Consider the following 25,219-nt stretch of genomic DNA (forward strand, 5'->3'; position numbering starts at 1 on the left):
CTGTGTAGTGACTGTCACAACTGAGGGCCTGAGCTGACGGGAGGCAGCCTCAGTTGTAGGGGCTGAGATGTACCGGAACCTGGGAGGTTGTATCAGACCCCTGGACATGTAAGTAACATGAATAATAACTGCCCGAAGGCGTGACCACGACAACTTGGATAAAAGTCAATGATGTTTATTATGACAACTCCGCAACACAGCAGCAGTAAAAGAAAACGTAAAAGTCAGCAAAGAATAAATACAGTTCCTGGGTACTACAGGATGGCAGGAGCCACAGGGCACTGGTAGTGTGAGATAGTTCTTATGATCTTCTAGATGGAAAGTCCTTACCAGGCCCGACTGTAGCAATGGAGATAACCCAGGATTGTGCCAGCTGGTGTTCCAGGAAAAGCTGGGTTGCTGAAGATAAAACAGCTGCTGTGGATACTGGCTGGAACCAGACTGTTGTTAGCACGGAGTGGATACTGGCTGGAACCAGTTAAATAATAAATGAACTTGGGAGCGATGAAATATGAACTGAAATGTAGAACTTGAGAGCGGAGAAATAATAATACCGGTGGAGAGTGGTAAAGTGTAGAAAGGACACCGGCCCTTTAAGGGAAGCTGTACTCTGCTGGAAGCTGAGCTGGAAGCAGGTAATATTGTAGCTGGAAACAGATGAATCCACAATGGATTGGAGAGTCAGGCTACACCGCAGGTGGAATGCTGGTGCGGGTCTCTATGGTGGAAGTCTTGAGACAGGAGCTGGAACCTGGAAGACAATCACAGGAGAGAGACAAACAGGAACTAGGTTTGACAACCAAAGCACTGACGCCTTCCTTGCTCAGGCACAGTGTATTTATACCTGCAGCAAGGAAGGGATTGGCTAGGCAATTATGCAGATTATCAATACTGAGAACAGATTGGTGGAAATGATCAGCTGACAGAATCCAAGATGGCTGCGCCCATGCAGACACTTGGAGGGAAGTTTGGTTTGTAATCCATGTGGTAATGAAAACAGTAATGGCGGCGCCGGCCACCGGAGACAGGAGGCGCCAGGCTGACAGATGCACATCCAACCATGCGGACACAGCGGAGGCCGCGGCTGACGTAATCGCCACTCAGACACTCTGCATGCAGAAGTTCAGGGACGGCGGCGGAGGCCGCGGGAGACGCCATGCCAGGTGTAATATGGCGTTTACTGTGACAGCGTCCCAGAGTGACAGGAGAGGATACAGGAATGTACATATCAGGATAACAGATGGAATCCGGTCCTGGAGCGCTGAGCCAGCCTTAGGAGGCATCTGATGGGTAAGAAATGGCGTCCAGATACCCGGATCGTGACAGCACCCCCCCCTTTAGGAGTGGCCCCAGGACACTTCTTTGGCTTTTGAGGAAACTTGGAATGGAATCTCCGGACCAAGGCAGGAGCATGGACATCAGAAGCATTGGTCCATGAACGTTCCTCAGGACCATAACCTTTCCAGTCAATAAGATATTGTAGTTGACCGTAACGGTGACGTGAGTCCAGGATCTTGGCCACTTCATACTCAACGCCTCGTTGAGTTTGGACTTTCGGAGTTGGAGGAAGTGAGGAATGAAACCGATTCAAGATCAGCGGTTTCAACAGGGAAACATGGAATGTCCTGGGTATTTTTAAGAAGGGAGGCAACTGGAGTCTGTAAGCAACAGGATTGATGACTTGTTCAATCTTGAAAGGACCGATATAGCGAGGTGCAAACTTCATACTGGGAACTCTTAACCTCAAATTCTTCGTGGATAACCATACCCGATCACCCACCTTGAGAGCAGGAACTGCTCGACGCTTCTTATCCGCAAACTTCTTGTACCTGAACGATGCCTTGAGCAGAGCTGATCGTACGCTCTTCCAGATATTGGCAAACTGATGCAAGGTGATATCCACTGCGGGAACAGAAGTTGCTGGAAGCGGTTGGAACTCAGGGACTTTAGGGTGGAATCCAAAGTTAGTGAAGAATGGTGTTGAAGCAGATGAAGAATGATACTGGTTGTTATGACAGAACTCGGCCCAGGGAAGTAACTGAACCCAGTCATCTTGAGAGGAGGACACATAGATGCGGAGGAAGGCCTCTAAGTCCTGATTCACCCTCTCGGTTTGACCATTGGTCTGAGGATGGTAAGCCGTGGAAAACTTTAGCTTGACTTGGAGGACTTGACATAAACTTCGCCAGAATTTGGCTGTGAATTGAACTCCTCGATCTGAGATAATTTCTTCAGGAAGACCGTGGAGTCGGAAGATCTCTTGTATGAATACTTGAGCCAACTTGGAAGCTGACGGAAGACCGGTGAGAGGAATGAAGTGTGCCATCTTGGTGAACCGGTCAACTACCACCCAGATGGTATTGAACTTGTTGCACATGGGTAAGTCTGTAATGAAATCCATCGACAAGTGGGTCCATGGTCGACGGGGAACGGATAGTGGAACCAGTTGCCCCGCAGGCGACTGGCGGGATACTTTATGTTGGGCACACTTTGGGCAAGATGCAATAAACTCCAAGACGTCCTTTTTCAGAGTTGGCCACCAATAGGACCTAGAGATAAACTCCAGGGTTTTTTGGATACCTGTATGTCCGGCAAAACGGGAAGCATGGGCCCAATGCATGAGCTTCTTCCTTAGCATCGGCTTCACAAAACTTTTCCCTGATGGGGGCGTAGAGTCCATCCCTACCGTGGAGAATGCCAACGGATTTATAATAGGATGCTTGTCTGAAGACTCTGACTCATTTTCTTGCTCCCATGAGCGGGAAAGGGCATCGGCCTTGCGATTCTGAGAGCCCGGACAGAACTGGAGTTTAAAGTCGAACCTGGAAAAGAAAAGTGCCCATCTGGCCTGACGAGGGTTGAGACATTGTGCGCCCTTCAGGTATAAAAGGTTCTTGTGGTCTGTAAGTATGGTGATTGAATGAGAAGCTCCCTCCAACAGATACCTCCACTCTTCTAGAGCGAGCTTGATGGCTAGCAACTCCTGGTCGCCAATGGCATAGTTGCGCTCAGCTGGGGAGAACTTCCGGGAGAAGAAACTGCAAGGGTGTAAATGGCCATCTTTAGCCCTCTGAGATAACACCGCTCCTACTCCAACGGAGGAGGCATCCACCTCTAAGATGAAAGGAGAGTCGATGTCAGGCTGTTTCAGAACAGGCGCAGAGATGAACCTTTGTTTTAAAAGATGAAATGCTTGCATGGCTTCTTCAGACCACTTGGACGGGTTAGCACCCTTCTTAGTGAAAGCAGTAATAGGCGCCACAATGGTGGAAAAGTCTCATATAAACTTTCGGTAATAGTTGGCGAACCCCAAGAACCTCTGGACCCCTTTGAGGGTTAAGGGTATCGGCCAATTTTGGATTGCTTGTAGTTTCTCAGGATCCATCTCTAGTCCGGAACCGGACACAATGTACCCTAGAAACGGAATGGACTTGACTTCAAAGACGCATTTCTCTAATTTGCAATAGAGATGATTGACACGGAGACGGGACAGAACCTCTTTAACCCAAAAACGATGTTCCTCTAAATCGTTGGCAAAAATGAGGATATCGTCTAGATAGACCACGACATGACGGTATAAAATGTCTCTGAAGATCTCATTGACAAAATGCTGGAAGACAGCTGGAGCATTGCTCAATCCGAAGGGCATGACGAGGTACTCATAATGTCCGTCACGGGTGTTAAAGGCGGTCTTCCACTCGTCACCCTCACGGATCCGGATGAGATTGTATGCACCTCGCAAGTCCAGCTTTGTAAAGATGGTAGCTCCGCTAACTCTGTCAAAGAGCTCAGTAATCAGGGGTAAAGGATAACGGTTCTTGATGGTAATGTCGTTCAAACCTCTGTAGTCGATGCACGGCCGCAGACCACCATCTTTCTTTTTTACAAAAAAGAAGCCTGCGCCGGCTGGAGAAGAAGAAGGTCGAATGAACCCCTTTGCTAGGTTCTCTTTAATATATTCCTCCATAGAATGCGTCTCAGGCAGAGACAACGGATAAGTTCGGCCTCGAGGTGGAACCTTCCCTGGAACGAGATCAATCGGACAGTCCCATTCTCTATGAGGAGGAAGGATATCAGCAGAAGCTTTACTGAACACATCCGTGAAATCTTGATATGGAGGAGGTGGAACATCAGACGACCTGGGGGAGGAAGAACAGACAGGCAATACTTTAAACAAACATGTCTCAGCACAGGAGGAACCCCATGCCAGGATTTGCGTAGTCGTCCAATCAATTGTAGGATTGTGAAGACGGAGCCATGGAAGGCCCAGGACCACAGGATGTGTGGCTCTTGGAATCACTAAAAAAGAAATAAGTTCGGAATGAAGAACTCCCACTCTCAGACGAACTGGTAGAGTCCTTAAAGAAATAACTGCATCAAAAATTTTGCTGCCATCCACGGCAGTTAAAGAAATGGACGAAGGAAGTCTCTCGGTGGGTAGGGACCACCGTTTAACATAGGCTTCGGTAATAAAGTTCCCAGCTGCTCCGGAATCAAGGAGGGCAATGACGTTCCGATAACGTTGAGCAACTTGAAGCGAGACTGGGAGATTACAATCTTGAGGAGATGGAGAGGAGATCATTACTCCTAGCCGGCCCTCTCCTTGGCGAGCTAGGATTTGGAGTTTCCCGGACGTTTGGGACAGGCATTAATGGTGTGAGACGGAGCTGCACAATAGAGACAGAGAAACTCGGAGAGACGTCTTCGGCGCTCAGCAGGAGTTAAACGGGAACGGCCAATTTGCATGGGCTCATCTTTAGATGGTGACAGTTGACGAGGAGGAGGAGCAGAAGATTTTGGAGCAGATGATCTTCCACGCTCGGTTGCTCTCTCTCTGAAACGTAAATCAACTTTCGTGCAGAGTGAGATTAGCTCATCTAACTTAGAAGGTAAGTCTCTGGTAGCTAACTCATCTTTAATAAGCTCAGATAAGCCATGCCAGAATGCAGCATACAGGGCCTCGTCGTTCCATGCCAGTTCGGATGCCAGGATCTGGAACTGTATCAGATATTGTCCTACAGTACGTGACCCCTGGCGTAAACGGAGAATCTCGGATGAAGCTGAGGTTACCCGGCCTGGCTCGTCGAAGATGCGCCTGAATGTTGACACGAATGCAGTGTAAGAAGATAGCAGGGTGTCGGACCTCTCCCATAACGGTGATGCCCAGTCAAGGGCGGAGCCACTGAGAAGAGAGATGATGTAGGCAATTTTTGTACGGTCACTGGGAAAATTGCCAGGTTGTAGCTCAAACTGAATCTCACACTGGTTGAGAAATCCCCTGCAGAATCTTGGAGATCCGTCAAATTTTGCTGGCGTTGGAAGATGAAGACGTGGAGCAGAAATGGGTAAGGTGGGTGGGGTTATAGCTGGAGTCACTGTGGTTGACGCACCAGATGCGCCTGATCCACGGAGAGTTGTCTGAATCCCATCCAGCCGAGTAGAGAGATCCTGGAGACAGCGGATGATGTGGCCCTGTGCAGCCTCCTGATGTTCTAGTCGGGCTGCCAGTTCTTGCATCGGCCTGGCCGCTTGATCCTGGTCTCCGGCTGGATTCATTAGGTCAGTGCTTACTGTCACAACTGAGGGCCTGAGCTGACGGGAGGCAGCCTCAGTTGTAGGGGCTGAGATGTACCGGAACCTGGGAGGTTATATCAGACCCCTGGACATGTAAGTAACATGAATAATAACTGCCCGAAGGCGTGACCACGACAACTTGGATAAAAGTCAATGATGTTTATTATGACAACTCCGCAACACAGCAGCAGTAAAAGAAAACGTAAAAGTCAGCAAATAATAAATACAGTTCCTGGGTACTACAGGATGGCAGGAGCCACAGGGCACTGGTAGTGTGAGATAGTTCTTATGATCTTCTAGATGGAAAGTCCTTACCAGGCCCGACTGTAGCAATGGAGATAACCCAGGATTGTGCCAGCTGGTGTTCCAGGAACAGCTGGGTTGCTGAAGGTAAAACAGCTGCTGTGGATACTGGCTGGAACCAGACTGTTGTTAGCACGGAGTGGATACTGGCTGGAACCAGTTAAATAATAAATGAACTTGGGAGCGATGAAATATGAACTGAAATGTAGAACTTGAGAGCGGAGAAATAATAATACCGGTGGAGAGTGGTAAAGTGTAGAAAGGACACCGGCCCTTTAAGGGAAGCTGTACTCTGCTGGAAGCTGAGCTGGAAGCAGGTAATGTTGTAGCTGGAAACAGATGAATCCACAATGGATTGGAGAGTCAGGCTACACCGCAGGTGGAATGCTGGTGCGGGTCTCTATGGTGGAAGTCTTGAGACAGGAGCTGGAACCTGGAAGACAATCACAGGAGAGAGACAAACAGGAACTAGGTTTGACAACCAAAGCACTGACGCCTTCCTTGCTCAGGCACAGTGTATTTATACCTGCAGCAAGGAAGGGATTGGCTAGGCAATTATGCAGATTAACAATACTGACAACAGATTGGAGGAAATGATCAGCTGACAGAATCCAAGATGGCTGCGCCCATGCAGACACTTGGAGGGAAGTTTGGTTTGTAATCCATGTGGTAATGAAAACAGTAATGGCGGCGCCGGCCACTGGAGACAGGAGACGCCAGGCTGACAAGTGCACATCCAACCACGCGGACACAGCGGAGGCCGCGGCTGACGTAATCGCCACTCTGACACTCTGCATGCAGAAGCTCAGGGACGGCGGCGGAGGCCGCGGGAGACGCCATGCCAGATGTAATAAGGCGTTACTGTGACAGCGTCTCAGAGAGACAGGAGAGGATGCAGGAATGTGAACATTAGGATAACAGATGGGATCCGGTCCTGGAGCGCTGAGCCAGCCTTAGGAGGCATCTGATGGGTAAGAAATGGCGTCCAGATACCCGGATCGTGACAAAGGGTTTTAACAAAGTCCAGGAGGGAAACATTCTCCAAATGAAGAGTAGCAATAGGACACGAGGACATGCACTGAGACTGGAGGGGGGGAGGTTCAGGGGAAATTTGCGGAAAAATGACTTCACAGAAAGGATAGTGGACAAGTGGAATAGCCTCCCATCGGAGGTGGTAGAGGCTAAGACAGTAGAGCAATTTAAACATGCATGGGATAGACATAATGATATCCTTACAAAGAAATAAGGATCAATTAAGGTTAGAGATTATAAAAAAAAAAAAGGGGCAGACTAGATTGGCCAAGTGGTTCTTATCTGCCCACAAATTCTATGTTTCTATGTTTGGAAGTGCGGGCCTGCTTGTTGTACGCCTGACCTTTTGCTTTACCTTAAGGACGCAAGGGGCGAAAGGAAGTACCTTTAGCCTTCGACACAGAAGGAGCGGTACTTGGCAGACAGGCAGTTTTGGCAGTAGCCAAGTCAGCCACTATCTTATTTAAGTCCTCCCCAAACAGAATATCTCCCTTAAAAAGGAGTAACTCCAGGTTTTTTCTAGAGTCCAGATCCACAGACCAGGATCTCAGCCACAATATCCGGCGAGCCAGGACTGATGTAGTAGAGGCCTTGGCTGCTAGGATACCGGCATCAGTTGCCGCCTCTTTAGTATAGTGAGAAGCTGTGACAATATATGACAAGCATTGGGAAAAGGGCCCTAATTTGCACACCTTAATTAGGTAGTGAGGTGCTACTCTGCTTGAGACTTAGTGCACCTGCTACCCTTTCCCTCTGTACACTTTACTATCTCACACTAGCTCAACCTGTAGTAACCAGAGGCACTTAGCATATTCCTGGCCAGGGCTATGAGCTTACCCACCGCATCAAGGTAGCCTCTCATTGGTTAAGTCCCTAACACTAACTATAGGGGTTCAGGTCCGGGGGGCAGGACACCTCAGAGCCACCCAGCCAGACAACCCCAGGGCATCGCAGGAGTGATAAAAATATAGGGTTAAAGAGGTAGGAGCAGCTGTTGCTGCATGTGTGAATAATGTGAGGAGTAAAAGAAAATTATGTGAAGGTGTTACATATATATAAAACAAACTATAAGTGCCATGGAGTGATAAAATAGTGTTAAATTGTGATGCCCCAGGGACACCCAGCCACGGCAGGCACAGGGAGCCCCGCACCCCCAGAGAATTCCCCCCATTATGGACTGCCATATTAAACAAAATGTAGGAGTCTTACCTCAGTGTGCTCATTCCAAATGTAAAGGCTACAGTATTGGACTATTTAAAATCAGAGGGGTGGGTGGGGCAGCTAATTTAGCACCCTGCCCCTCCCACCCCTCTGATTTTAAATAGTCCAACACTCTAGCCTTTACATTTGGAATGAGCACACTGAGGTAAGACTCCTACATTTTGTTTAATATGGCAGTCCATAATGGGGGGAATTCTCTGGGGGTGTGGGGCTCCCTGTGCCTGCCGTGGCTGGGTGCCTGGGGCATCGCAATTTAACACTATTTCATCACTCCATGGCCTTTATAGTTTGTTTTATATATATGTAACACCTTCACATAATTTTCTTTTACTCCTCACATTATTCACACATGCAGCAACAGCTGCTCCTACCTCTTTAACCTTATATTTTTATCACTCCTGCGATGCCCTGGGGTTGTCTGGCTGGGTGGCTCTGGGGTGTCCTGCCCCCCGGACCTGAACCCCTATAGTTAGTGTTAGGGACTTACCCAATGAGAGGCTACCTTGATGCGGTGGGTAAGCTCATAGCCCTGGCCAGGAATATGCTAAGTGCCTCTGGTTACTACAGGTTGAGCTAGTGTGAGATAGTGCACCTGCTACCTTTTCCCTCTGTACATATGACAAGCATTGTCTAGCATGGTCAGAAGAGATTTCAGCTTCTAACTCCAGGGCCCATGCTTCAATAGCCTCTGCAGCCCATGTTGCTGCAATAGTGGGCCTTTGTGCAGCACCCGTGAGGGTGTAAATCGCTTTCAGACAACCCTCCACATGTTTATCCGTAGGCTCTTTTAGAGACGTGACGGTAGTGACAGGTAGAGCTGAGGAAACCACCATCCTACCCACATGTGAGTCTACTGGAGGAGGCGTTTCCCAATTTTTAGACAGCTCTGGCATGAGGGGATAGCGAAAAGAGCTTTTTTTGGGACCGCACTAGTCTATAATCAGTTATTGTTAATGTCCTCTGAAAAAAACTGATTTATGATGCTAAATTGCTTATGGATACAGCAACCCTGTACATGTGGAAAAAAAAATTTCTTGTACAGATATAAGTTGCTATCAGTGGTGCTCCCGAGAGTCAAATGGGTATCAACTAGAAAAGACCAACAAAAGAAAGTTGGAAAGTAGACTCTTGTGTGGGAGCACTCATTTCAGAGGGATAAATGTATATTAATCAATTTTGGTAAGAAATAACTTAATTTGTTTGAAAAAAGGGGGTAATTAAGGAGTAAATTATATATAAATAGTAAAGCTAAGCGAAAATATAGCACTATATGAAAAATAATTCATGTGGTTTTCAATACCACAGTGAGAACCGGAATCAAGTCTTTGGGCTTGTGGATTTACTATAATCACAATGACGTATTTGTGTAATATATGACCATCATTTATTCTACAGCAATCCTATTCAGGATTATTTTAGCGTAGAGAATTAAATCATAAGTCATACAGAACCGAGTACCAGTTGGTATTATTAGGGATCCCTCTAGATCGGGCAGAAGAATTTTTTGCAGTACCAGGGTGTTCCTAGGTGGTCTCCCATCCGAGTACTGACCCGGCCCTCCACTGCTTGGCTTCCAAGATCAGACGAGATCGGGCATCTCCAGTGGGGTATGTCCGCAATAGTTTAATCTGCCCGTTCAGTCGATCCCAATACCCGTATCGCCCAAAATATTCAAATTGATCTGGGTCAATCGTGTGTTCAAAAAAATCTGTATTAATCTTATGCCCAAAATAGGGAGTGAGATTATAGCTAAATCCAATCAATGATAGTGGAACAATTATCATGTGCAAGAATTATGTGCAGAGATGTCCACTATATAATTAGTAATATGGACAATTATCATATGCCAGGGAATATCCTGTCCGCTTGCATGACCAGGATAGAATGGTGATACTCAATGAGGCAATACCACCAATAATACAGTATATGTGGCCCCTTACTTTGTATCACCAACCAATAATTCTCACTATATATAGGGGATAGCGAGCCAGCATCTTCTTTTGAGGCACAAACTTCTTTACCGGGTTTCCCCAGGGTTCCTGACGTATATCCACTAGGTGGTCAGAGTGAGGTAAAACTTGTTTAACCACCTTCTGACGCTTGAACCTATCTGGTTTCTTAAGAGGGGCGGATGGCTCGGGATCATCCGTAATCTGTAAAATTAACTTAATAGCCTCCAAAAGATCAGGAACATCCACATGTGAACTACCCTCCCCATCAGCAGTATCTGTGTCAGAATCTGTGGGGTCAGTGTAAGCGCCATTTTCATCAGACGAGGTGTCAGTGACAGCAGTGGATTGTGAGGAGATAAGAGCTCGCTTAGAGGACCCCTTGGTCTTAGGCGAGTGAGGGTCAGACTTTTTAGTAGTCAAGGACTGGTTCAACTTCTTCAATTGAGCAGATAAATCGTCCGCCCACGGCGGGTTAGCTGCAGAGACCACATACGGTTGTACCGGCATAGGGGGTGTTAGTTTATTAACTAGCGTATGTAGAAGCGTGGAAAAAGCGGCCCACGGTGGGTAATTATGTACCTCCATTGCCACAGTCCCACTGGGGGGCAAGGAGCCCCCAGAACCAGAGCCCACAGCTGCTATATTCTCCTCATAGGGATCTGTGGCTTCAGCAACACCGGCAGTGTTTTCAGCCCCAGAACCGTTACCTTCAGAAGCAGACATGATATAACTTGCAGTATCAGGTAACACAGTACAATTGGCAGCAGCACAATACCTCTTACCCAAACCCCTGCACAGTGTAGTTAGCACAAGCAGAGATACAGAAACCACTCAGCAAGCTAATGCACACATATATAGTCACAGTTAAACAATGCAGAGGTTATTACTAACAATAATACTGCACTGGACCAGCTTATATAGCTATGTAGTCAATAGATATAACACTGCACAGTAAGAACTGGATGTATATCACAGGGTACTTGTACCAGAGAACCCTGACTAGATGCACTCTTTCTTAACTAACACTGTCTTATTGACAAGTAGAATACTTAAGTGTCATGTAAAGTCACAGCGCTGACAACCAGGCGGCTTTACACAGGAGGATTTGCCCAAGCAGTCCCAGGAACAGTGTAGCTGAGAGAAATGGCGCCCAAACACTGACAGGGAGTTAGGGAGAGACAGATATGTAGCTCCAGGGCGGGAACATTTGCTGGAAATGGAGCCCCGGGGCTGGGGGAGGGGTTCCAGGTCTAAGCCTTATCCCCTCTGCTGGCAAAACCACCAGGTACTGCGGGCTACACATAAAAAGGTTTTAAGCGAAAACCTGACCTGCACCCATGCCCTGGTGATCTAGTGGGATCGCCTGTACTGCCACAGTGTCCACCGGCAGCGCGCGCGGCCCGCCTCCCACGACCGCGCCGGATCGCGATAAAGTACGGGACCCACTCACCACCTCCCGAAGCGCGGAAACACGATCCCGGAGAGCCCCCGTTGTGTGTGCCTGACCAGAAGAAAACCGGAGCCTCCTGCTGTAGTTACCCGGCAACCAGGGCTCGGGAGTGTACAGCGCCGCTGGGGAGAGATGGAGCTGCATCAGTGAATGTCACTAGACATGTACACACTGCTACAGCCCTTGAAGTCTTCACTTTTCTTCAAAAAAAGCTCTTCTTAGGGCTGCCCAGAGCAGCCCCTCTGTTATGTGCCTGCTATCTGCGGCACCAACTACAAAACTGAGCTCCTGTGCAGGGAGGCGGGGTTATAGAGGAGGCGGCGCTATGCATTCTGGGAACAGTCAAAGCTTTTCAGCCTGTTGGTGCCTCGGATCAAGATCCTACTCTACACCCCTATGCCTTTCCTTGTGGAGCCCAGTGTACCCCGCAGCAGAAAAATAACTTAAATACCTGTATATATTTCCTATATTTGGAGTATATAAATGCAAATTATTTATATTTTTATTGTATTAAGGAGTGTATCCAATTAGCTGCAGTTAATTACCCCTGGGGATCAATTAACCCACAGTGAATTATGGAGGGAAACTTAATTTCCCTCAGAGCAACAGCAAAATAAATAACTGACACAGAAGTAGGCAAAAGAGACGAGAAAAGTAGTGGTTAAACTGTGATTTCCACTTGTCCAGAATTATTGTTTTTACTAAATAAACTTAAAGAAGCATAACTACCAGGAGTTCCCTATAGCAACTGACAGCTATACATTCTGGTGGCTTAAGCTCAAAGCACGAATCTCTAGAAAGCAATACCTTGAAAATAGGATTTTAATACCTACCGGTAAATCCCTTTCTCTTAGTCCGTAGAGGATGCTGGGGATGCTTCAAGAACCATGGGGTATAGATGGGATCCGCAGGAGACATGGGCACTTTAAGACTTTGAATGGGTGTGAACTGGCTCCTCCCTCTATGCCCCTCCTCCAGACTCCAGTTTAAGTAACTGTGCCCAGGGAGACGGACATTTCGAGGAAAGAATTTATTGATAAACCACGGCGAGCATTTTACCAGCTCACACCTCCAGTATGCCGCAGAACGTGGCATTCAATAGAACACCAGCCTACGGCATGAAGAATATGCAGCAATACGCTGACATAAAGCGTAACACAACCTATGTGTGTAAACACAACCAGTAACAGCATAACGCATGCTATGGCTTGAATATCGTCAGCAACAGGCTGACTTAAACACAACACACCATGTGTGTAAACATACCCAATAACTGCAGATACAGTACGCACTGGGACGGGCGCCCAGCATCCTCTACGAACTAAGAGAAAAGGATTTACCGGTAGGTATTAAAATCCTATTTTCTCATACGTCCTAGAAGATGCTGGGGATGCTTCAAGAACCATGGGGTTTATACCAAAGCTCTAGAACGGGCAGGAGAGTGCGGATGACTCTGCAGCACCGATTTACCAAACAAGAGGTCCTCCTCAGCCAGGGTATCAAACTTGTAAAACTTTGCAAAGGTGTTTGAACCCGACCAAGTAGCTGCTCGGCAGAGTTGTAATGCCGAGACCCCGCGGGCAGCCGCCCAGGATGAACCCACCTATCTGATAGAATGAGCCTCCACCGATTTCGGTAACGGCAATCCTGCCGTAGAATGAGCCTGCTGAATCGTATTACAGATCCAGCGTGCAATCGTCTGCTTGGAAGTAGGAGCCCCAATCTTTTTGGGAGCCCATAGGACAAACAGAGCTTCTGTTTTCCTAATCTGAGCCGTTCTGGCAACATAGATTTTTAAAGATCTGACCACATCGAGAGACTTCGATTACGCCAAGGCGTCGGTAGCCACTGGCACCACAATAGGCTGGTTTACCTGAAACGATGAAACCACTTTTGGCAGAAAATTGCTGATGAGTTCTCAACTCCGCTCTATCTGCATGGAAGATTAAATAGGGGCTTTTGTGAGACAAAGCCGCCAATTCAGACACCCGCCTTGTGGACACCAAGGCCAACAGCATGACCACTTTCAAAGTAAGGAATTTCAACTCAACCTTACGTAAAGGTTCAAACCAATGAGATTGCAGGAACTGCAACACCACATTAAGATCCCATGGTGCCACTGGGGGCACAAAGGGAGGTTGGATGTGCAGCACGCCCTTCACAAAGGTCTGAACTTCTGGAAGGGAGGCCAACTCTTTCTTAAAGAAAACAGATAAGGCCGAAATTTGTACTTTAATGGAGCCTAACTTTAGGCCCGCATCCACACCTGCTAGCAAAAAATCGGAGCAAACGCCCCAGCTGAAATTCTTCCGTAGGAGCCTTCTTGGATTCACACCAAGACACATATTTTCTCCAAACACGGTGGTAAAGCTTCGCCGTTACTTCTTTTCTAGCCTGAAGCAGTGTGGGAATGACTTCACTGGGAATACCCTTTCGGGCTAGGATATGGCGTTCAACCGCCATGCCGTCAAACGCAGCCGCGGTAAGTCTTGATACACGCACAGTCCTTGCTGTAACAGGTCCTCTCATAGAGGAAGAGGCCAGGGATCTTCTATGAGTAATTCTTGAAGATCTGGATACCAAGCCCTCCTTGGCCAGTCCAGAACAATGAGGATCGCCTGAACCTTTGTTCTTCTTATGATCTTTATCACCTTCGGAAAAAGTGGAAGTGGAGGGAACACATAGACCGACTGAAACACCCACGGTGTCACCAGGGCGTCCACCGCTATTCCTTGAGGGTCCCTCGACCTGGAACAATATCTCTGAAGATTCTTGTTGAGGCGAGACGCCATCATGTCTATTTGAGGAATTCCCCAAAGACTTGTTACTTCTGTGTAAACCTCTTGATGAAGACCCCACTCTCCTGGATGGAGATCGTGTCTGCTGAGGAAGTCTGCTTCCCAGTTGTCTACACCTGGAATGAAGACCGCTAACAGAGCGTTTACATGCCTTTCCGCCCAGCGGAAAATTTTTGTGGCCTCCGCCATTGCCGCTTTGCTCTTTGTTCCGCCCTAGCGGTTTATGTACGCCACTGCTGTTAAGTTGTCCGACTGAATTAAGACGGGCAGATCGCGAAGATGTTCTGCTTGCCGAAGGCCGTTGTAAATAGCCCTTAATTCCAGAATGTTTATTGCAGACAAGCTTCCCAGCTTGACCATTTTCCCTGGAAACTCTTCCCCTTGAAAGACTGCTCCCCAGCCTTGGAGACTTGCATCCATGGACACCAGGATCCAATCCTGGATCCCGAACCTTCGTCCCTCTAGGAGGTGAGAACTGTGCAGCCACCACAGGAGAGAGATTCTGGTCCTGGAAGATAGGATTATTTTCCGGTGCATGTGCAGGTGAGACCCGGACCACATGTCCAACTGGTCCCGCTAAAACCACTCTGGCATTTACCCTGCTCACTGAATGGCCTCGTAGGCCGCAACCATCTTCTTCATCAACGGAACGTATTGATGGATTTACACTGTTGCAAATCTGATCCGACTCTGGATCCTCAGAGCTCTTTCCACTGGAAGAAACAAACTCTCAACAGTTCTTTATCTAACCTTATTCCCAACTCCGACAACCACGACGTTGGGATCAACAGTGATTCTGGCAAGTTCAGGAGCCAACCACTTTGTTGAAGAACTGTCAGGGAGAAAACGATTTGCACCACTTGTTTCTTGACCTCGCCGTAGTCAGGAGAGCGTCCCAGTACAGAATAATAATGACTTTTACTATTGAAGGAGAACCATCATACCGCCATCACTCCGGTTAATTGGCAATGACAATCCTGAATAGCAAACCCAGGTAAGCCAAATGCGGAAGAACCGTACTTAGACCCTCTTTCTCCTTTTACAGATTGGAGATTTTTTTTTTTTTTTGTGACCGGGACAGCAGGACAATGCCCTGATCCTGACCCAACTCCTGTATGGCGTCGCATACTACCTCCCCGTCCATAGGAGAATCGGTAAGGTCTATTTGAAAAATCAGTGAGGGGAATCGTCTGGAAACTCCAGTATGTCCCACTTTGGACTCTATTCTTAAACTCACTGGTCCATGTCCGGTCCAGGACTGACTGAAGAGTATTAGACATGGTCCCACCGGTGTGGGCTCCCGCAAGATAGACCCAGCAACATGCGGTGGATGTGGTAGAAACAGAGGATAATTTCTGCTTCTGCGACCTTGAAAAGGCTGCTGACCTCTTACCTTTCCACCTTCCTCTACCTGCAAAGAAAGGGAAAAACCGTATCCATTCGGTTGAAATGACTGCATCCTACAAAAATGCATCACAAACCGTTGTGAGGGAACATAGTTCAAGAAGGTAGACTTACCAGTGGTATCTGCCGAGATCAACTTAACAAAGCCATCCCCAAACCAGGTTTCACCTTCATAGGGAAGATACTCCAGTACTTCTCGGAGTCAGCCTCAGCATTCCATTGGTGAATCCACAACGTCCTCCTAGTCGAGACCGCCATGGAAGTGGGCCGCGAACCCAAGAGTCCTATATCCCTTGTAGTCGCACGGCAGTATGCTGCAATAATAAAGACATGACTCGACTTCAGGAGTACCCTGCATACAACTTCTCCCCCATGCGCATGTAATGCTAGTAAAATCAACATACATGCAGACACATAATTAGAGTATCACATATCTTCCTGCATACGATCCTTTGTGACAGAGCCCCGTGCAGAACAGGGGTGACTCTCACTTTATTCTATCCATGAGAAGGAATAACTTTACCTCAGCATTCATTATAAATATTTATTTATATATATATATATATATATATATATATATACACATACATATACCTTCAAATGTTTTCTTCACCTATACACACACATACATACATACATACATACATATATATATATATATATATATATATATATATATATAATACGTATACATATATCCTTTTGTCAGGAACAGCAGGGTCCTTAGTGACGTTAATACGTTCCAATGTGTATGAACAGGTACTGAATGCCAATTTTGTGGATCTGATCAGGAAACATTATGGTCGACATAAAAAACATTATTCAAGTCGATCTCAGGGAGTAGTAACTGGGCAAAATAAAATTTTTGCATTCCCGAGGGGTCTGAGAGAAATCAATTCTATGAATATGACTCCCTCCATAAATATTATCGCGTCTGCGATCGGTCCACAGACCTATGTAACCTTACTATACATACATATAGGTATAGCTCTTTCTGATATGCATCACGTTATCATGTCAATATCCACCCAGTCAGATATTGTTGGTGCCGACAGGGTCACCCCCTACGTCTGTGTCTCCCATATAGTTTTCTCTAGGGAAAAATATACCTCTACTGACATGTTGACATTGATTTACATGTACCAAGTACTATTAGGAGTCGACAGCACCGACATAGTCATTCCCTTTGTGGCAGAGCACTCAGCCTCAGATATGCCGACACACGTGTACCAAACACCCACCGACATTACACTGGCTATAAGGGATAGACCCCAGTACATTCTGTCATGGAAAAACATAAGGAGTTTACCAGCTCATTTACACCGCGCTAATGATATAGTGTGCTTTTATTTTTAACTTCTATTGCACCAAACAACTGTGCCCCCCCCTCATTTTTCACTCTGATCTGTACAGCAGTGTTTTGGTAGGACCAGCGTCTCTGTGAGGAGAAAAACTAGTTTTATGGTAAGAACTTACCTTTGTTAAAACTCTTTCTGCGAGGTACACTGGGCTCCACAAGGATAAACATAGGGGTGTAGAGTAGGATCTTGATCCGAGGCACCAACAGTCTGAGAAGCTTTGACTGTTCCCAGAATGCATAGTGCCGCCTCCTCTATAACCCCGCCTCCCTGCACAGGAGCTCAGTTTTCAGTTAACCAGCCCAATGCAGTAGCAGGAAAAGAGACGACAACGGTTAGTAGCCACATACACCACACTCTCACGACAGGAGAAGTGTCAGCGGCTAATGCCATACCAACCCAAAGAAGCTAAGTGCGTCAGGGTGGGCGCCTTGTGAAGTACTGGAGTATCTTCCCTATGAAGGTGAAACCTGGTTTGGGGATGGCTTTGTTAAGTTGATCTCGGCAGATACCACTGGTAAGTCTACCTCACAAAAAGAGTTTTAACAAAGGTAAGTTCTTACCATAAAACTCATTTTCTGCTGCGGGGTACACTGGGCTCCACAAGGATAGACATAGGGGATGTCCTAAAGCAGTTCCTTATGGGAGGGGACGCACTGTAGCGGGCACAAGAACCCGGCGTCCAAAGGAAGCATCCTGGGAAGTGGCAGTATCGAAAGGCATAGAACCTTATGAACGTGTTCACAGATGACCACGTAGCCGCCTTGCACAATTGTTCAAGGGTCGCACCACGGCGGGCCGCCCAAGAAGGTCCCACAGACCGAGTAGAATGGGCCGTAATGTGAGCAGGAGCCGAGAGGCCAGCCCTCACATAAGCATGTGCAATCACCATTCTAATCTATCTGGCCAAAGTTTGCTTGTGAGCAGGCCAGCCCCGTTTGTGAAATCCAAACAGCACAAAGAGAGAATCAGATTTCCTAATAGAAGCAGTTCTCTTCACATAGATACGGAGAGCCCGTACCACATCCAAAGACCTCTCTTTCGAAGTGCCGGAACCACAATCTCCTGGTTAAGGTGGAACGAAGAAACCACCTAAGGTAAGTATCCGGGGTGAGTCCTAAGAACCGCCCGGCCACGGTGAAATATCAGATATGGGGAACTACAGGACAAGGCACCCAAATCCGACACTCTTCTAGCTGAGGCAACAGCCAGCAGAAACACCACCTTAAGGGAAAGCCACTTAAGATCAGCTGAACCAAGAGGTTCAAACGGAGACTCTTGTAACGCCTCCAAAACCACCAACAAGTCCCAAGGAGCCAGAGGCGGGACATAGGGAGGTTGGATACGCAACACACCCTGAGTAAAGGTATGCACATCAGGTAAGGTCGCAATCTTTCTCTGAAACCACACCGACAAGGCAGATATTTGAACCTTCAGGGAGGCCAGACGCAGGCCTAAGTCCAGGCCCTGCTGAAGAAAAGCCAACAACTTGGCTATACTAAACTTGGAAGCGTCATAATCGTTAGATGCGCACCAAACAAAGTAAGAATGCCAGACCCTATAGTAAATCCGAGCCGAAGCCGGTTTTCGTGCCCGCAATATAGCTTGAATGACCGCCTCAGAAAACCCTTTAGCCCTCAAGACGGAAGCTTCAAGAGCCACGCCGTCAAAGACAGCCGGGCTAGGTCTTGGTAGACACAGGGGCCCTGAACGAGGAGGTCTGGGCGTTGTAGAAGTAGAATTGGACGCTCTGACGATAGGCTTTGCAGGTCTGAGAACCAGTGCCGTCTGGGCCACGCTGGAGCTATGAGAAGCAGAATTCCTTTTTCTTGCTTGAACTTCCGAATTACCCTGGGCAGGAGTGACACCGGAGGGAACACGTACGGCAGCCGAAACCTCCACAGCACCGCCAGCGCATCCACGAATGCTGCTTGAGGATCCCTTGTCCTTGCTCCTGTTATGCACACCAGTGCCTGCAGGAAAGTACTAGTGTCAGAACTGTTATGCACTCCAGTGTCTGCAGGAATGTACTGGTGTTTGAACTGTTATGCAAAACAAATGGACTCACAGACAAACTGGGGAATATGACATAACGTACACAGAAGGTGATAGGGTAACAAAATACACACACAGTGAACAGAGAAGCCCAGAGGCTAAGGAACTGGGTATCTCCCTTGTATTAGAACTGCTCAGATGTAAAAAGCAAGATGTTGTGTTTTAATACGTAGAGAACCCGAAATGCTGTTGCTAAGGGCAACAGCAAAACCCTAAAGGGTTACCAACGGGTGTGGCAGTTAACTCCTTGGTCAGAGATGGAATGATAGACACAAGGAGAGCCTCCACAATCCTGATTCTCACTTGCAGTGCACAGGTTTAAGCTAACTGCCACTAAACTGACCCCTGACACCTAGCACAGTGAGACAGGATTAGACAGGCAAGTGTTAGAATACAGCCGCAAACTTGCTAAGTTCACAGAGTAATAACAGAACCCCAGCAAGCTAAACGACTGACTCCAGTCTTACTGCTAGGTCTGGATTGGCAGAGTGTAATACCAAATCCCCAGGCCTATTTGCAGTAAGCAACAAACAAATACAAAGCTACACAGTACTGGCTAACTTTCATGAACTGACTAACCAACAGAGACTCAGCAGCATCTGCTCACCCTGAAAAGAGGCCTTATAAAGCAGGTGCTGTCCACGCCCCACTCAGACCTCACAGACTGCGAGCACAAAAACCAGCACCGGATCCCCTGCCGTGCACAGAGCCTATAACCACTGCACAGCAAAAGACCCGAACCGGAGTATCAGCTGCGCTCAGGTTACTCCACTAGCACTTGTCTCCCGGTTGCCATGACGACGTGGCAGCACAGGGCAGGAGACCCTAACAGTACCCCCCCTCTGACGAGGGGTCAAAGAACCCCTACCACCGGGTTTATCGGGGAACTGCGAGAAGAAAGAGCGTATCAGTCTGGGGGCATGAAGATCACAACTGCGCACCCACGACCGCTCCTCCGGGCCATACCCCTTCCAGTGCACCAAAAATGACAGCCGACCCCGAACCACCTTGGAGTCAAGAATCCTTTCAACAACAAACTCCCTCTGGCCACGTATCAGAAGAGGGGAAGGTCTTCCACTGGAAGAAGGATTACTAATCGCCCGTTTTAAAAGGGAACAATGAAATGTTTTATTGATACCCAAAGAACGGGGCAGATCTAACTGAAATGCCACCGGATTGATAACCCTGGTGATCTTATAAGGGCCGATGAACCGGGGCCCTAACTTATGAGATGGCTGTCTCAACTTCAAATTCTTGGTAGACAACCAGACGAAGTCTCCTAATTTGAAGCTGCAGGGTCTTTTCCGCTTATCAAAAACCCTTTTGGTCACTAATGACACAGATACAAGGGCTTTCTTCACTTTCCGCCAAATACCTCTAAGGACCGAAACCACAGAGGAACCACCAGGCGTGGAGTCCAGGGGGTCAAAAGAATTGGCCTTAGGATGATGCCCATACACACAAAGGAAGGGAGAGATCCCTGTAGCAGAGTGAGCCGCGTTGTTATAGGCAAACTCCGCCATGGACAGATGAGCAACCCAGTCAGTCTGACACTTGGAGACATAACACCTGAGGAACTGCTCCAAGGACTGGTTCACCCTTTCAGTCTGCCCATTAGACTGCGGATGGTAGCCCGACGACAAGCTGACAGAAATCTGGAGATCGGAACAAAATGCCCTCCAGAATTTGGCCACAAACTGGGATCCGCGGTCAGAGACCACATCAAGTGGCAACCCGTGGAGACGCACAACATGCAGCATAAATAATTCAGACAGGCGTCTGGCTGATGGCAGCCCAACCAGTGGAACGAAGTGCGCCATCTTCGAAAACCTGTCAACGACAACCCAGATGGCTGTCATCCCCGAGGATTTGGACAAGTCCACCACAAAATCCATTGAAATGTGGGTCCATGGCTTAGATGGGATAGAGAGTGGATGTAATGGGCCAACAGGAACCCCTCTAGGAGTCTTATTTCGGGCACAGATGTCACATGCCCGAACCCACTGATCCACATCCTTAGCCACCGAGGGCCACCACACCGCCCTAGATAGCAACTCCCGAGTTCTGGCAATACCCGGGTGACCTGCCGACTTCTTGGCATGGAATTCCAGGAACACTCGCTGTCTTAACCTAGGAGGCACAAACAAAAGACCTACCGGAAGGTCTGGAGGAGCCTGCTCCTGTGCTCTAAGGACTAATGATAAGAGGTCCTGGGTAATGCCCACTTTAATACATGATGGGGAAACAATGGGCAACGGCTCCTCGGTGGTCTCCTGGATTGGAGCAAAACTCCGCGAGAGCGCATCAGCCTTGATGTTTTTTGACCCAGGGCGATATGTTATCAAAAAATTAAAGCGAGCAAAAAACAAAGCCCATCGTGCCTGCCTGGCATTGAGACGCTTCGCTGACTCTAAATATGCCAGATTCTTATGGTCAGTGAGAATTGAGACCACAAACTTAGCCCCCTCAAGCCAGTGTCTCCACTCCTCGAGTGCATCCTTAATAGCCAACAATTCCCGGTTACCCACGTCATAATTCATCTCGGCAGGCGAAAATTTACGGGAAAAGTAAGCACAGGGATGAAGGCGATTATCAGACACTCCCATCTGAGAAAGCACTGCCCCAATACCCATCTCAGAGGCATCCACCTCCACCACAAAAGGACGCTCTGGATCTGGGTGTCGCAGCACCTTGGCCGAAACAAATGCCCTTTTGAGACGGGCAAAAGCCGCTTTAGCCTCACAAGACCAGTGAGCAACATCCGCCCCTTTCTTAGTGAGTGCCACCAAGGGCGCCACTATAGACGAAAATCCAGCGATAAATCGTCTATAAAAATTCGCAAAGCCCAGGAAACGCTGAAGCGCCTTCAAACTAGTGGGCTGCACCCAATCCAGGACTGCCTGTACCTTGGAACCCTCCATTTGGAAACCTTCTGGGGAGATAATATATCCTAGAAATGCGATTTGCTGAACTTCAAATTCGCACTTCTCCAGCTTCGCCCCAAGCCGGTGGTCTCTGAGTTTCTGGAGGACTAAGCGTACATGCTTCCGATGTTCCTCCAGGGAATGGGAGAAGATTAGGATGTCATCTAAGTATACAACTAAGAATCTATCCAAATATTCCCTGAGCACATCATTCATGAAATCCTGGAAGACTGCCGGGGCATTACAGAGCCCAAAAGGCATCACCAAATATTCATAATGCCCTGAGTGGGTATTAAAGGCAGTCTTCCATTCATCCCCCTCTCTTATTCGGATTAGATTGTACGCACCGCGTAGGTCAATCTTAGAAAAAATGGTGGCAGTACGAAGCTGGTCAAACAAGACCGAAATGAGAGGCAGTGGGTATGAGTTTTTAATCGTGATACGGTTCAATTCCCTGAAGTCGATGCAGGGTCGCAACGAACCGTCCTTTTTACCCACGAAGAAGAACCCCGACCCAACTGGAGACTGTGAAGGTCTGATAAATCCCTTAGCCAAGTTCTCCTGAATGTACTCTGCCATAGCCTGAGTCTCAGGACGTGACAGGGAGTACAACCTGCTCTTGGGAAGCTTAGCATTTGGCAACAAATCAATGGCACAGTCATAGGGGCGATGGGGAGGTAGTACCTCTGCAACTTTTTTGGAGAACACGTCCGCAAAATCTGCATAACACCCTGGCAATCCTGGCAAACTTAGCTGCGAGAGCCTGACTGGAAGGCTCAAGCAACTCCTGAAACAATCAGTACCCCAACTAAGAATCTCCCCAGAGACCCAGTCAAATTGAGGATTGTGGGCCCTTAACCAGGGTAACCCCAACACCAATGGGGCAAAAGTACAGACAGTCACATAAAAGGACAATTTTTCAGAGTGTGTGGCTCCAATAAACAAAGAAATCTGGCTAGTGCAAGAGGTAATTTTACCTTGGGATAATGGTTCCCCGTTTAACCCACAAATCTCAATTTCCGATGCCAAGGGTACTAAGGGAACAGAGTGTTTTAGGGCGAATTGGCGGTCCATAAAAACCCCGTCGGCCCCACTGTCCACAAAGGCCTCAGTCTTGACAGTTTGACCGAGGATCTTCAAGGTCACCGGAATGATAAAAGTCTTCTTGGGAAATTCTGACTTCTGGCCTGACAGGATATTTCCCATCACCCTCAGGCCCTGAAGTTTTCCGGCTTTTCTGGGCATGATACTACCACATGACCTTTATTCCCACAGTACAAACACAACCCCTGCTGTCTCCTCCGCGTCTTCTCACGCGAGGAGAGGCGGGTAGCCCCAATCTGCATAGGCTCCTCAGAAAATTCCTCAGAGTCTGAGGTTCCCTTGGGATGGAAGGAAATCTCAGTCTCCCTTTCAAGCCTACGCTCTCTCAGCCGTCTATCCACCCGGATGGATAACTGCATGAGCTGATCCAAGCTATCAGGCAAGGGATATTGTACCAGTTGGTCCTTTATCTGGTTAGAAAGACCTCTTCGGTACTGGTGTCTCAGGGCTGGGTCATTCCACTGGGTATCATGGGCCAACCTCCGAAACTCCGTACAGTAAACCTCAACTGGCCTTCGCCCTTGCTTAAGGATCGAAATCTGAGCCTCGGCTGAGGCCGTCTTGTCAGGGTCATCATACAACATGCCCAGTGCCGTAAAAAAAGCATCAACACTTTTAAGCGACGGACAGTCAGGCTGCAACCCATATGCCCAGACCTGTGGGTCTCCTTGTAGCAAGGAAATCACTATGCCCACCCGCTGAATCTCCGACCCAGAAGACTGAGGCCTAAGCCGGAAGTATAGCTTGCAGCTCTCCTTGAAACAAAAGAACTGCGAGCGATCTCCAGAAAAACGATCCGGGAGATTTACTTTCGGCTCCTTAACCCCTGCAGGTGCTGCTGCTGCGGGAGCTCCGCCAGCAGCCTGGGAGGTGTGCATTTTAATGGACAAATCATTAAATTGCCGAGTCAGGACCTGCACCTGATCGACCACCTGTTGCAACGTATTTTGAGGGGTATGCTCCATATTCCCACAAAATTTCAACAGGAGTATTAGGCTGCTGAATATGTTATGCACACCAGTGCCTGCAGGAAAGTACTAGTGTCAGAACTGTTATGCACTCCAGTGTCTGCAGGAATGTACTGGTGTTTGAACTGTTATGCAAAACAAATGGACTCACAGACAAACTGGGGAATATGACATAACGTACACAGAAGGTGATAGGGTAACAAAATACACACACAGTGAACAGAGAAGCCCAGAGGCTAAGGAACTGGGTATCTCCCTTGTATTAGAACTGCTCAGATGTAAAAAGCAAGATGTTGTGTTTTAATACGTAGAGAACCCGAAATGCTGTTGGTAAGGGCAACAGCAAAACCCTAAAGGGTTACCAACGGGTGTGGCAGTAAACTCCTTGGTCAGAGATGGAATGATAGACACAAGGAGAGCCTCCACAATCCTGATTCTCACTTGCAGTGCACAGGTTTAAGCTTACTGCCACTAAACTGACCCCTGACACCTAGCACAGTGAGACAGGATTAGACAGGCAAGTGTTAGAATACAGCCGCAAACTTGCTAAGTTCACAGAGTAATAACAGAACCCCAGCAAGCTAAACGACTGACTCCAGTCTTACTGCTAGGTCTGGATTGGCAGAGTGTAATACCAAATCCCCAGGCCTATTTGCAGTAAGCAACAAACAAATACAAAGCTACACAGTACTGGCTAACTTTCATGAACTGACTAACCAACAGAGACTCAGCAGCATCTGCTCACCCTGAAAAGAGGCCTTATAAAGCAGGTGCTGTCCACGCCCCACTCAGACCTCACAGACTGCGAGCACAAAAACCAGCACCGGATCCCCTGCCGTGCACAGAGCCTATAACCACTGCACAGCAAAAGACCCGAACCGGAGTATCAGCTGCGCTCAGGTTACTCCACTAGCACTTGTCTCCCGGTTGCCATGACGACGTGGCAGCACAGGGCAGGAGACCCTAACAGCTCCGAAGACCGGAACCTTGTGATTGTGTCGAGACGCCATCAGATCTACGTCTGGAAAGCCCCACTTTTCCACTAGGAGTTGAAACACTTCTAGATGGAGGCCCCA

The 25,219-nt window shown here is 47.9% G+C and overlaps 1 protein-coding gene and 1 pseudogene across 9 annotated transcripts in view; both read right to left on the reverse strand.

The window, feature by feature from the left end:
* Positions 1–25,219, reverse strand: part of TEX14 (testis expressed 14, intercellular bridge forming factor) — a 739,191-nt gene that overhangs the window by 607,657 nt on the left and 106,315 nt on the right. The gene's annotated exons all lie outside the window — the stretch shown is intronic.
* On the reverse strand, positions 9,632–9,751 carry LOC135054373 (5S ribosomal RNA; annotated as a pseudogene).

The sequence above is a fragment of the Pseudophryne corroboree genome, chromosome 2, assembly GCF_028390025.1.
Source record: "Pseudophryne corroboree isolate aPseCor3 chromosome 2, aPseCor3.hap2, whole genome shotgun sequence".
NCBI classification, from domain to species: domain Eukaryota; kingdom Metazoa; phylum Chordata; class Amphibia; order Anura; family Myobatrachidae; genus Pseudophryne; species Pseudophryne corroboree.